This window comes from Eubalaena glacialis, chromosome 1 (assembly GCF_028564815.1).
Source record: "Eubalaena glacialis isolate mEubGla1 chromosome 1, mEubGla1.1.hap2.+ XY, whole genome shotgun sequence".
NCBI lineage: Eukaryota > Metazoa > Chordata > Mammalia > Artiodactyla > Balaenidae > Eubalaena > Eubalaena glacialis.
The window spans coordinates 92269413-92282192 of NC_083716.1; the positions used below are offsets into that span (position 1 = coordinate 92269413).

Consider the following 12780-nt stretch of genomic DNA (forward strand, 5'->3'; position numbering starts at 1 on the left):
GCCGGCTCAATGGTGGCTCCCAGTGGCTTCGGGCCAACTGCCGTTGGGCAGGCGGGCCGGCCAGGCCGTGGCTGGGCTGCGCCTAGCACTGTGTGGATTGACAGGATGGGGAATGCACAAGGGACCGAGGGCCACAGGCCCTTAAGCCTCCGGGGCCAAGTCCTGTGAGCGTTGAGCGGCTCTGGGGCGGAGGGCCAAGCGCCTACAGGCCTGGAGGGTCCCGCCTGACCTGAGCTGCGAAGTCGCCCACAACTCCACCACCCCCGGGCCCTCGAGGCCTCCTGTCGCTTGCCTGGGCGGACGGCAGGGCCGCGCCGGAGAGGGTTGGCTGCCGGGCTGGCGGTAAGTCGCCAGCACCAGCGAAGCTAAGCCTCAAGAGGCACACCGTGGCCCCCGCTGCATTCTACGGCCACACCTCCCTGAACGCACCACACCTCGTCTGATCTCGGAAGCTAATCAGGGTCTGGCCTGTTTCGTACCTGGATGGGAGACCACATGGGAATACCGAGTGCTGTAGGCTTTTTTGCCTCCCGCTCCGCCTTGACATTTAGTGGCCCGCGGCCGAGGCCGCCTCCGCCCCCGCTGAGCACCGCTGCAGGCCTCACCTCCTCACGTCCCTCCCAACACAGCGCGCCGGAGGGATCGCTCCCCGCCGAGCTGGCTGGACATGCGGCCAGAATGCGGCCCTGGAAGGCAGCCGCCACCCCAGCCGCTCCCGTGGTGGCTGGCCCGGACCCAGACTCCGCCGCAGGCCGGGGTGCCGTCCGTGCGGCCCGCGAGGCCCTCGACCTGCACTTGGCCGCCCCCACCGGAGCCCAGCCGCGCCGCAGCCCCCTGTCTGCCCGTGTGTCTCTCCACAGCTCCCTCCGGAAAAAGCCCCCTCCTCCGCCGTTTCGCCACGGCCGGGGGCGGGAGCGGGGGCGGGGGCCGGGGCCGGTGCTCCGGGCCGGCCGGCCACAAGGCGCCGGGTCCTGTGCTCGGCGGGTGGCGTGGGTGCAAGGGTGGCCTTGCTGGGGCTAAGGGGCCGTGCCGACTCAATGGTGGCTCCCAGTGGGTTAAGGGCCGACTGCCGTCGGGCAGGAGGGCCGGCCCGGGCTGCGGCTGGGCTGCGCCTAGCGCCGCGTGGGCGGGCAGAGGGGAGGCCCAAGGGACCACGGGCCCCGGGCCCTGAAGCCTCCGGGGCCACGTCCCTGTGAGCGACGTGCGGGATCTGGGGCGGGGCGCCAAGCGCCGAACGGTTTGGTGGGTCCCGCCCGCCCTGGGCTGGGAGGTCGCCGAACCCTCCGCCACCCCCCTGGTACCCGAGGCCGCCGTTGCCCTGCCTGGGCGGGCGGCGGGGCCCTGCCGGGGCGGGCTGGCCGCCGGGCTGGCGGGGAGGCGCAAGCGCCAGCGAAGCTGGGCCTCAAGAGGCACTCCGCGGGCCCCTTTTAACGTCTACGGCCATACCACCCTGAACGCGCCCGATCTCGTCTGATCTCGGAAGCTAAGCAGGGTCGGGCCTGGTTAGTACTTGGATGGGAGACCGCCTGGGAATACCGGGTGCTGTAGGCTTTTTGCCTCCCGCTCCGCCTTCTCCTTTAGTCGCCCGCGGCCTAGGCCGAGGCCGAGGCCAAGGCCGAGGCCGCTGCCTCCGCCCCCGCCCCCGCCCCCGCCGGGCAGCGCTGCAGGCCCCACCTCCTCCGGCCCCTCCCACCACAGCGCGCCAGAGGGGGCGCTCCGCGCCGGCCTGGCCGGCCAGGCGGCCAGAAGGCGGCCCTGGAAGGCAGCCGCCACCCCAGCCGCTCCCGTGGTGGCTGGCCCGGACCCAGACTCCGCCGCAGGCCGGGGTGCCGTCCGTGCGGCCCACGAAGCCCTCGACCTGCACTTGGCCGCCCCCACCGGAGCCCAGCCGCGCCGCAGCCCCCTGTCTGCCCGTGTGTCTCTCCACAGCTCCCTCCGGAAAAAGCCCACCCTTTGCCACTTCGCCACGGCCGAGAGTGGGAGCGGGGTCGTGGGCTGGGACCGGTTCGCTGGGCTGGCTAGACACCAGGCGCCGGGAACTTTGCTCGGCAGTTGGCGTGGGGGCAAGGGTGGCGTTGCTGTGTCTAAGGGGCCGTGCCGGCTCAATGGTGGCTCCCAGTGGCTTCGGGCCAACTGCCGTTGGGCAGGCGGGCCGGCCAGGCCGTGGCTGGGCTGCGCCTAGCACTGTGTGGATTGACAGGGTGGGGAATGCACAAGGGACCGAGGGCCACAGGCCCTTAAGCCTCCGGGGCCAAGTCCTGTGAGCGTTGAGCGGCTCTGGGGCGGAGGGCCAAGCGCCTACAGGCCTGGAGGGTCCCGCCTGACCTGAGCTGCGAAGTCGCCCACAACTCCACCACCCCCGGGCCCTCGAGGCCTCCTGTCACTTGCCTGGGCGGACGGCAGGGCCGCGCCGGAGAGGGTTGGCTGCCGGGCTGGCGGTAAGTCGCCAGCACCAGCGAAGCTAAGCCTCAAGAGGCACACCGTGGCCCCCGCTGCATTCTACGGCCACACCTCCCTGAACGCACCACACCTCGTCTGATCTCGGAAGCTAATCAGGGTCTGGCCTGTTTCGTACCTGGATGGGAGACCACATGGGAATACCGAGTGCTGTAGGCTTTTTTGCCTCCCGCTCCGCCTTGACATTTAGTGGCCTGCGGCCGAGGCCGCCTCCGCCCCCGCTGAGCACCGCTGCAGGCCTCACCTCCTCACGTCCCTCCCAACACAGCGCGCCGGAGGGATCGCTCCCCGCCGAGCTGGCTGGACATGCGGCCAGAATGCGGCCCTGGAAGGCAGCCGCCACCCCAGCCACTCCCGTGGTGGCTGGCCCGGACCCAGACTCCGCCGCAGGCCGGGGTGCCGTCCGTGCGGCCCGCGAGGCCCTCGACCTGCACTTGGCCGCCCCCACCGGAGCCCAGCCGCGCCGCAGCCCCCTGTCTGCCCGTGTGTCTCTCCACAGCTCCCTCCGGAAAAAGCCCCCCCCTCCGCCGTTTCGCCACGACCGGGGGCGGGAGCGGGGGCGGGGGCCGGGCCGCTTCTCCGGGCCTGCCGGCCACCAGGGCCGGGGTCCTGTGCTCGGCGGGCGGCGTGGGGGCAAGGGGGGGCCTTGCTGGGGCTAAGGGGCCGTGCCCACTCCATGGTGGCTCCCAGTGGCTTCGGGCCAGCTGCTGCCCGGCCGGAGGGCCGGCCCGGCCGTGGCCGGGCTGCGCCTAACTCCGCGTGGGCGGGCAGGGGGGGATGCCCAAGGGACCGCGGCCGCCGGGCCCTGAAGCCTCCGGGGCCGCGTCCCTGTGAGCGTCGAGCGGGATCTGCGGCGGGGCGCCAAGCGCCGACGGGCCTGGAGCGTCCCGCCCGCCCTGGGCTGCGAGGTGGCCCACCACTCCGCCACCCCCGGGTCCCCGAGGCCTCCTGTCGCCTGCCTGGGCGGGCGGCAGGGCCCTGCCGGAGAGGGCTGGCCGCCGGCATGGCGGTAAGGCGCAGGCGCCAGCGAAGCTGGGCCTCAAGAGGCACCGCGCGGGCCCCTCCTGCGTCTACGGCCATACCACCCTGAACGCGCCCGATCTCGTCTGATCTCGGAAGCTAAGCAGGGTCGGGCCTGGTTAGTACTTGGATGGGAGACCGCCTGGGAATACCGGGTGCTGTAGGCTTTTTGCCTCCCGCTCCGCCTTCTCCTTTAGTCGCCCGCCGCCTCCGCCCCCGCCCCCGCCCCCGCCCCCGCCGGGCACCGCTGCAGGCCCCACCTCCTCCGGCCCCTCCCACCACAGCGCGCCAGAGGGGGCGCTCTCCGCCTGCCTGGCCGGCCAGGCGGCCAGAAGGCGGCCCTGGAAGGCAGCCGCATCCCAGCCGCTCCCGGGGTGGCTGGCCTGAACCCAGACTCCGCCTCAGGCCCGGGTGCCGGCCGTGCGGCCCGCGAGCCCCTTGACCTGCACCTGGCCGCCCCCACCAGCGCCCAGCCCCGGCGCAGCCACCTATCTGCCGGTGTGTCTCTCCACAGCTCCCTCCGGAAAAAGCCCCCCCTCCGCCGTTTCGCCACGGCCGGGGGCGGGAGCGGGGGCGGGGGCCGGGGCCGGTGCTCCGGGCCGGCCGGCCACAAGGCGCCGGGTCCTGTGCTCGGCGGGTGGCGTGGGGGCAAGGGTGGCCTTGCTGGGGCTAAGGGGCCGTGCCGACTCAATGGTGGCTCCCAGTGGGTTAAGGGCCGACTGCCGTCGGGCAGGAGGGCCGGCCCGGGCTGCGGCTGGGCTGCGCCTAGCGCCGCGTGGGCGGGCAGAGGGGAGGCCCAAGGGACCGCGGGCCCCGGGCCCTGAAGCCTCCGGGGCCACGTCCCTGTGAGCGACGTGCGGGATCTGGGGCGGGGCGCCAAGCGCCGAACGGTTTGGTGGGTCCCGCCCGCCCTGGGCTGGGAGGTCGCCGAACCCTCCGCCACCCCCCTGGTACCCGAGGCCGCCGTTGCCCTGCCTGGGCGGGCGGCGGGGCCCTGCCGGGGCGGGCTGGCCGCCGGGCTGGCGGGGAGGCGCAAGCGCCAGCGAAGCTGGGCCTCAAGAGGCACTCCGCGGGCCCCTTTTAACGTCTACGGCCATACCACCCTGAACGCGCCCGATCTCGTCTGATCTCGGAAGCTAAGCAGGGTCGGGCCTGGTTAGTACTTGGATGGGAGACCGCCTGGGAATACCGGGTGCTGTAGGCTTTTTGCCTCCCGCTCCGCCTTCTCCTTTAGTCGCCCGCGCCTAGGCCGAGGCCGAGGCCAAGGCCGAGGCCGCTGCCTCCGCCCCCGCCCCCGCCCCCGCCGGGCAGCGCTGCAGGCCCCACCTCCTCCGGCCCCTCCCACCACAGCGCGCCAGAGGGGGGCGCTCCGCGCCGGCCTGGCCGGCCAGGCGGCCAGAAGGCGGCCCTGGAAGGCAGCCGCCACCCCAGCCGCTCCGTGGTGGCTGGCCCGGACCCAGACTCCGCCGCAGGCCGGGGTGCCGTCCGTGCGGCCCACGAAGCCCTCGACCTGCACTTGGCCGCCCCCACCGGAGCCCAGCCACGCCGCAGCCCCCTGTCTGCCCGTGTGTCTCTCCACAGCTCCCTCCGGAAAAAGCCCACCCTTTGCCACTTCGCCACGGCCGAGAGTGGGAGCGGGGTCGTGGGCTGGGACCGGTTCGCTGGGCTGGCTAGACACCAGGCGCCGGGAACTTTGCTCGGCAGTTGGCGTGGGGGCAAGGTGGGCGTTGCTGTGTCTAAGGGGCCGTGCCGGCTCAATGGTGGCTCCCAGTGGCTTCGGGCCAACTGCCGTTGGGCAGGCGGGCCGGCCAGGCCGTGGCTGGGCTGCGCCTAGCACTGTGTGGATTGACAGGGTGGGGAATGCACAAGGGACCGAGGGCCACAGGCCCTTAAGCCTCCGGGGCCAAGTCCTGTGAGCGTTGAGCGGCTCTGGGGCGGAGGGCCAAGCGCCTACAGGCCTGGAGGGTCCCGCCTGACCTGAGCTGCGAAGTCGCCCACAACTCCACCACCCCCGGGCCCTCGAGGCCTCCTGTCGCTTGCCTGGGCGGACGGCAGGGCCGCGCCGGAGAGGGTTGGCTGCCGGGCTGGCGGTAAGTCGCCAGCACCAGCGAAGCTAAGCCTCAAGAGGCACACCGTGGCCCCCGCTGCATTCTACGGCCACACCTCCCTGAACGCACCACACCTCGTCTGATCTCGGAAGCTAATCAGGGTCTGGCCTGTTTCGTACCTGGATGGGAGACCACATGGGAATACCGAGTGCTGTAGGCTTTTTGCCTCCCGCTCCGCCTTGACATTTAGTGGCCCGCGGCCGAGGCCTGCCTCCGCCCCCGCTGAGCACCGCTGCAGGCCTCACCTCCTCACGTCCCTCCCAACACAGCGCGCCGGAGGGATCGCTCCCCCGCCGAGCTGGCTGGACATGCGGCCAGAATGCGGCCCTGGAAGGCAGCCGCCACCCCAGCCGCTCCCGTGGTGGCTGGCCCGGACCCAGACTCCGCCGCAGGCCGGGGTGCCGTCCGTGCGGCCCGCGAGGCCCTCGACCTGCACTTGGCCGCCCCCACCGGAGCCCAGCCGCGCCGCAGCCCCCTGTCTGCCCGTGTGTCTCTCCACAGCTCCCTCCGGAAAAAGCCCCCCCCTCCGCCGTTTCGCCACGGCCGGGGGCGGGAGCGGGGGCGGGGGCCGGGGCCGCTTCTCCGGGCCTGGCCGGCCACCAGGGCCGGGGTCCTGTGCTCGGCGGGCGGCGTGGGGGCAAGGGGGGGCCTTGCTGGGGCTAAGGGGCCGTGCCCACTCCATGGTGGCTCCCAGTGCTTCGGGCCAGCTGCTGCCCGGCCGGAGGGCCGGCCCGGCCGTGGCCGGGCTGCGCCTAACTCCGCGTGGGCGGGCAGGGGGGGATGCCCAAGGACCGCGGCCGACGGGCCCTGAAGCCTCCGGGGCCGCGTCCCTGTGAGCGTCGAGCGGGAATCTGCGGTCGGGGCGCCAAGCGCCGACGGGCCTGGAGCGTCCCGCCCGCCCTGGGCTGCGAGGTGGCCCACCACTCCGCCACCCCCGGGTCCCCGAGGCCTCCTGTCGCCTGCCTGGGCGGGCGGCAGGGCCCTGCCGGAGAGGGCTGGCCGCCGGCATGGCGGTAAGGCGCAGGCGCCAGCGAAGCTGGGCCTCAAGAGGTACCGCGCGGGCCCCTCCTGCGTCTACGGCCATACCACCCTGAACGCGCCCGATCTCGTCTGATCTCGGAAGCTAAGCAGGGTCGGGCCTGGTTAGTACTTGGATGGGAGACCGCCTGGGAATACCGGGTGCTGTAGGCTTTTTGCCTCCCGCTCCGCCTTCTCCTTTAGTCGCCCGCCGCCTCCGCCCCCGCCCCGGCCCCCGCCGGGCAGCGCTGCAGGCCCCACCTCCTCCGGCCCCTCCCACCACAGCGCGCCAGAGGGGGCGCTCCGCGCCGGCCTGGCCGGCCAGGCGGCCAGAAGGCGGCCCTGGAAGGCAGCCGCCACCCCAGCCGCTCCCGTGGTTGCTGGCCCGGACCCAGACTCCGCCGCAGGCCGGGGTGCCGTCCGTGCGGCCCACGAAGCCCTCGACCTGCACTTGGCTGCCCCCACCGGAGCCCAGCCGCGCCGCAGCCCCCTGTCTGCCCGTGTGTCTCTCCACAGCTCCCTCCGGAAAAAGCCCACCCTTTGCCACTTCGCCACGGCCGAGAGTGGGAGCGGGGTCGTGGGCTGGGACCGGTTCGCTGGGCTGGCTAGACACCAGGCGCCGGGAACTTTGCTCGGCAGTTGGCGTGGGGGCAAGGGTGGCGTTGCTGTGTCTAAGGGGCCGTGCCGGCTCAATGGTGGCTCCCAGTGGCTTCGGGCCAACTGCCGTTGGGCAGGCGGGCCGGCCAGGCCGTGGCTGGGCTGCGCCTAGCACTGTGTGGATTGACAGGGTGGGGAATGCACAAGGGACCAAGGGCCACAGGCCCTTAAGTCTCCGGGGCCAAGTCCTGTGAGCGTTGAGCGGCTCTGGGGCGGAGGGCCAAGCGCCTACAGGCCTGGAGGGTCCCGCCTGACCTGAGCTGCGAAGTCGCCCACAACTCCACCACCCCCGGGCCCTCGAGGCCTCCTGTCGCTTGCCTGGGCGGACGGCAGGGCCGCGCCGGAGAGGGTTGGCTGCCGGGCTGGCGGTAAGTCACCAGCACCAGCGAAGCTAAGCCTCAAGAGGCACACCGTGGCCCCCGCTGCATTCTACGGCCACACCTCCCTGAACGCACCACACCTCGTCTGATCTCGGAAGCTAATCAGGGTCTGGCCTGTTTCGTACCTGGATGGGAGACCACATGGGAATACCGAGTGCTGTAGGCTTTTTTGCCTCCCGCTCCGCCTTGACATTTAGTGGCCCGCGGCCGAGGCCGCCTCCGCCCCGCTGAGCACCGCTGCAGGCCTCACCTCCTCACGTCCCTCCCAACACAGCGCGCCGGAGGGATCGCTCCCCGCCGAGCTGGCTGGACATGCGGCCAGAATGCGGCCCTGGAAGGCAGCCGCCACCCCAGCCGCTCCCGTGGTGGCTGGCCCGGACCCAGACTCCGCCGCAGGCCGGGGTACCGTCCGTGCGGCCCACGAAGCCCTCGACCTGCACTTGGCCGCCCCCACCGGAGCCCAGCCGCGCCGCAGCCCCCTGTCTGCCCGTGTGTCTCTCCACAGCTCCCTCCGGAAAAAGCCCGCCCTCCGCCGTTTCGCCACGGCCGGGGGCGGGAGCGGGGGCGGGGGCCGGGGCCGCTTCTCCGGGCCTGCCGTCCACCAGGGCCGGGGTCCTGTGCTCGGCGGGCGGCGTGGGGGCAAGGGGGGGCCTTGCTGGGGCTAAGGGGCCGTGCCCACTCCATGGTGGCTCCCAGTGGCTTCGGGCCAGCTGCTGCCCGGCCGGAGGGCCGGCCCGGCCGTGGCCGGGCTGCGCCTAACTCCGCGTGGGCGGGCAGGGGGGGATGCCCAAGGGACCGCGGCCGCCGGGCCCTGAAGCCTCCGGGGCCGCGTCCCTGTGAGCGTCGAGCGGGATCTGCGGCGGGGTGCCAAGCGCCGACGGGCCTGGAGCGTCCCGCCCGCCCTGGGCTGCGAGGTGGCCCACCACTCCGCCACCCCCGGGTCCCCGAGGCCTCCTGTCGCCTGCCTGGGCGGGCGGCAGGGCCCTGCCGGAGAGGGCTGGCCGCCGGCATGGCGGTAAGGCGCAGGCGCCAGCGAAGCTGGGCCTCAAGAGGCACCGCGCGGGCCCCTCCTGCGTCTACGGCCATACCACCCTGAACGCGCCCGATCTCGTCTGATCTCGGAAGCTAAGCAGGGTCGGGCCTGGTTAGTACTTGGATGGGAGACCGCCTGGGAATACCGGGTGCTGTAGGCTTTTTGCCTCCCGCTCCGCCTTCTCCTTTAGTCGCCCGCCGCCTCCGCCCCCGCCCCCGCCCCCGCCCCCGCCGGGCACCGCTGCAGGCCCCACCTCCTCCGGCCCCTCCCACCACAGCGCGCCAGAGGGGGCGCTCTCCGCCTGCCTGGCCGGCCAGGCGGCCAGAAGGCGGCCCTGGAAGGCAGCCGCATCCCAGCCGCTCCCGGGGTGGCTGGCCTGAACCCAGACTCCGCCTCAGGCCCGGGTGCCGGCCGTGCGGCCCGCGAGCCCCTTGACCTGCACCTGGCCGCCCCCACCAGCGCCCAGCCCCGGCGCAGCCACCTATCTGCCGGTGTGTCTCTCCACAGCTCCCTCCGGAAAAAGCCCCCCCTCCGCCGTTTCGCCACGGCCGGGGGCGGGAGCGGGGGCGGGGGCCGGGGCCGGTGCTCCGGGCCGGCCGGCCACAAGGCGCCGGGTCCTGTGCTCGGCGGGTGGCGTGGGGGCAAGGGTGGCCTTGCTGGGGCTAAGGGGCCGTGCCGACTCAATGGTGGCTCCCAGTGGGTTAAGGGCCGACTGCCGTCGGGCAGGAGGGCCGGCCCGGGCTGCGGCTGGGCTGCGCCTAGCGCCGCGTGGGCGGGCAGAGGGGAGGCCCAAGGGACCGCGGGCCCCGGGCCCTGAAGCCTCCGGGGCCACGTCCCTGTGAGCGACGTGCGGGATCTGGGGCGGGGCGCCAAGCGCCGAACGGTTTGGTGGGTCCCGCCCGCCCTGGGCTGGGAGGTCGCCGAACCCTCCGCCACCCCCCTGGTACCCGAGGCCGCCGTTGCCCTGCCTGGGCGGGCGGCGGGGCCCTGCCGGGGCGGGCTGGCCGCCGGGCTGGCGGGGAGGCGCAAGCGCCAGCGAAGCTGGGCCTCAAGAGGCACTCCGCGGGCCCCTCTTAACGTCTACGGCCATACCACCCTGAACGCGCCCGATCTCGTCTGATCTCGGAAGCTAAGCAGGGTCGGGCCTGGTTAGTACTTGGATGGGAGACCGCCTGGGAATACCGGGTGCTGTAGGCTTTTTGCCTCCCGCTCCGCCTTCTCCTTTAGTCGCCCGCCGCCTCCGCCCCCGCCCCGGCCCCCGCCGGGCAGCGCTGCAGGCCCCACCTCCTCCGGCCCCTCCCACCACAGCGCGCCAGAGGGGGCGCTCCGCGCCGGCCTGGCCGGCCAGGCGGCCAGAAGGCGGCCCTGGAAGGCAGCCGCCACCCCAGCCGCTCCCGTGGTGGCTGGCCCGGACCCAGACTCCGCCGCAGGCCGGGGTGCCGTCCGTGCGGCCCACGAAGCCCTCGACCTGCACTTGGCCGCCCCCACCGGAGCCCAGCCGCGCCGCAGCCCCCTGTCTCCCCGTGTGTCTCTCCACAGCTCCCTCCGGAAAAAGCCCACCCTTTGCCACTTCGCCACGGCCGAGAGTGGGAGCGGGGTCGTGGGCTGGGACCGGTTCGCTGGGCTGGCTAGACACCAGGCGCCGGGAACTTTGCTCGGCAGTTGGCGTGGGGGCAAGGGTGGCGTTGCTGTGTCTAAGGGGCCGTGCCGGCTCAATGGTGGCTCCCAGTGGCTTCGGGCCAACTGCCGTTGGGCAGGCGGGCCGGCCAGGCCGTGGCTGGGCTGCGCCTAGCACTGTGTGGATTGACAGGGTGGGGAATGCACAAGGGACCGAGGGCCACAGGCCCTTAAGCCTCCGGGGCCAAGTCCTGTGAGCGTTGAGCGGCTCTGGGGCGGAGGGCCAAGCGCCTACAGGCCTGGAGGGTCCCGCCTGACCTGAGCTGCGAAGTCGCCCACAACTCCACCACCCCCGGGCCCTCGAGGCCTCCTGTCGCTTGCCTGGGCGGACGGCAGGGCCGCGCCGGAGAGGGTTGGCTGCCGGGCTGGCGGTAAGTCGCCAGCACCAGCGAAGCTAAGCCTCAAGAGGCACACCGTGGCCCCCGCTGCATTCTACGGCCACACCTCCCTGAACGCACCACACCTCGTCTGATCTCGGAAGCTAATCAGGGTCTGGCCTGTTTCGTACCTGGATGGGAGACCACATGGGAATACCGAGTGCTGTAGGCTTTTTTGCCTCCCGCTCCGCCTTGACATTTAGTGGCCCGCGGCCGAGGCCGCCTCCGCCCCCGCTGAGCACCGCTGCAGGCCTCACCTCCTCACGTCCCTCCCAACACAGCGCGCCGGAGGGATCGCTCCCCGCCGAGCTGGCTGGACATGCGGCCAGAATGCGGCCCTGGAAGGCAGCCGCCACCCCAGCCACTCCCGTGGTGGCTGGCCCGGACCCAGACTCCGCCGCAGGCCGGGGTGCCGTCCGTGCGGCCCGCGAGGCCCTCGACCTGCACTTGGCCGCCCCCACCGGAGCCCAGCCGCGCCGCAGCCCCCTGTCTGCCCGTGTGTCTCTCCACAGCTCCCTCCGGAAAAAGCCCCCCCCTCCGCCGTTTCGCCACGGCCGGGGGCGGGAGCGGGGGCGGGGGCCGGGGCCGCTTCTCCGGGCCTGCCGGCCACCAGGGCCGGGGTCCTGTGCTCGGCGGGCGGCGTGGGGGCAAGGGGGGGCCTTGCTGGGGCTAAGGGGCCGTGCCCACTCCATGGTGGCTCCCAGTGGCTTCGGGCCAGCTGCTGCCCGGCCGGAGGGCCGGCCCGGCCGTGGCCGGGCTGCGCCTAACTCCGCGTGGGCGGGCAGGGGGGGATGCCCAAGGGACCGCGGCCGCCGGGCCCTGAAGCCTCCGGGGCCGCGTCCCTGTGAGCGTCGAGCGGGATCTGCGGCGGGGCGCCAAGCGCCGACGGGCCTGGAGCGTCCCGCCCGCCCTGGGCTGCGAGGTGGCCCACCACTCCGCCACCCCCGGGTCCCCGAGGCCTCCTGTCGCCTGCCTGGGCGGGCGGCAGGGCCCTGCCGGAGAGGGCTGGCCACCGGCATGGCGGTAAGGCGCAGGCGCCAGCGAAGCTGGGCCTCAAGAGGCACCGCGCGGGCCCCTCCTGCGTCTACGGCCATACCACCCTGAACGCGCCCGATCTCGTCTGATCTCGGAAGCTAAGCAGGGTCGGGCCTGGTTAGTACTTGGATGGGAGACCGCCTGGGAATACCGGGTGCTGTAGGCTTTTTGCCTCCCGCTCCGCCTTCTCCTTTAGTCGCCCGCCGCCTCCGCCCCCGCCCCCGCCCCCGCCCCCGCCGGGCACCGCTGCAGGCCCCACCTCCTCCGGCCCCTCCCACCACAGCGCGCCAGAGGGGGCGCTCTCCGCCTGCCTGGCCGGCCAGGCGGCCAGAAGGCGGCCCTGGAAGGCAGCCGCATCCCAGCCGCTCCCGGGGTGGCTGGCCTGAACCCAGACTCCGCCTCAGGCCCGGGTGCCGGCCGTGCGGCCCGCGAGCCCCTTGACCTGCACCTGGCCGCCCCCACCAGCGCCCAGCCCCGGCGCAGCCACCTATCTGCCGGTGTGTCTCTCCACAGCTCCCTCCGGAAAAAGCCCCCCCTCCGCCGTTTCGCCACGGCCGGGGGCGGGAGCGGGGGCGGGGGCCGGGGCCGGTGCTCCGGGCCGGCCGGCCACAAGGCGCCGGGTCCTGTGCTCGGCGGGTGGCGTGGGGGCAAGGGTGGCCTTGCTGGGGCTAAGGGGCCGTGCCGACTCAATGGTGGCTCCCAGTGGGTTAAGGGCCGACTGCCGTCGGGCAGGAGGGCCGGCCCGGGCTGCGGCTGGGCTGCGCCTAGCGCCGCGTGGGCGGGCAGAGGGGAGGCCCAAGGGACCGCGGGCCCCGGGCCCTGAAGCCTCCGGGGCCACGTCCCTGTGAGCGACGTGCGGGATCTGGGGCGGGGCGCCAAGCGCCGAACGGTTTGGTGGGTCCCGCCCGCCCTGGGCTGGGAGGTCGCCGAACCCTCCGCCACCCCCCTGGTACCCGAGGCCGCCGTTGCCCTGCCTGGGCGGGCGGCGGGGCCCTGCCGGGGCGGGCTGGCCGCCGGGC

The 12780-nt window shown here is 73.8% G+C and overlaps 7 non-coding genes and 5 pseudogenes across 7 annotated transcripts; all 12 read left to right on the top strand.

Annotated features, from left to right (window-relative positions):
* Positions 1-401: 401 nt before the first annotated feature.
* On the top strand, positions 402-520 carry LOC133075278 (5S ribosomal RNA; annotated as a pseudogene).
* A 912-nt stretch (positions 521-1432) lies between these two features.
* On the top strand, positions 1433-1551 carry LOC133075896 (5S ribosomal RNA). The gene has a single exon (XR_009697421.1). It is a non-coding gene; the product is annotated as a 5S ribosomal RNA (ribosomal RNA).
* Positions 1552-2497: 946 nt separating this feature from the next.
* On the top strand, positions 2498-2616 carry LOC133075283 (5S ribosomal RNA; annotated as a pseudogene).
* A 909-nt stretch (positions 2617-3525) lies between these two features.
* LOC133075940 (5S ribosomal RNA) lies at positions 3526-3644 on the top strand. The gene has a single exon (XR_009697429.1). It is a non-coding gene; the product is annotated as a 5S ribosomal RNA (ribosomal RNA).
* A 918-nt stretch (positions 3645-4562) lies between these two features.
* On the top strand, positions 4563-4681 carry LOC133075997 (5S ribosomal RNA). The gene has a single exon (XR_009697443.1). It is a non-coding gene; the product is annotated as a 5S ribosomal RNA (ribosomal RNA).
* Positions 4682-5626: 945 nt separating this feature from the next.
* Positions 5627-5745, top strand: LOC133075288 (5S ribosomal RNA; annotated as a pseudogene).
* Positions 5746-6657: 912 nt separating this feature from the next.
* On the top strand, positions 6658-6776 carry LOC133076086 (5S ribosomal RNA). Its single transcript, XR_009697487.1, has one exon. It is a non-coding gene; the product is annotated as a 5S ribosomal RNA (ribosomal RNA).
* Positions 6777-7686: 910 nt separating this feature from the next.
* Positions 7687-7805, top strand: LOC133075298 (5S ribosomal RNA; annotated as a pseudogene).
* Positions 7806-8713: 908 nt separating this feature from the next.
* Positions 8714-8832, top strand: LOC133076147 (5S ribosomal RNA). The gene has a single exon (XR_009697504.1). It is a non-coding gene; the product is annotated as a 5S ribosomal RNA (ribosomal RNA).
* A 918-nt stretch (positions 8833-9750) lies between these two features.
* On the top strand, positions 9751-9869 carry LOC133076196 (5S ribosomal RNA). Its single transcript, XR_009697508.1, has one exon. It is a non-coding gene; the product is annotated as a 5S ribosomal RNA (ribosomal RNA).
* Positions 9870-10779: 910 nt separating this feature from the next.
* On the top strand, positions 10780-10898 carry LOC133075303 (5S ribosomal RNA; annotated as a pseudogene).
* Positions 10899-11808: 910 nt separating this feature from the next.
* On the top strand, positions 11809-11927 carry LOC133076249 (5S ribosomal RNA). Its single transcript, XR_009697516.1, has one exon. It is a non-coding gene; the product is annotated as a 5S ribosomal RNA (ribosomal RNA).
* The last annotated feature ends 853 nt before the right edge of the window (positions 11928-12780 follow it).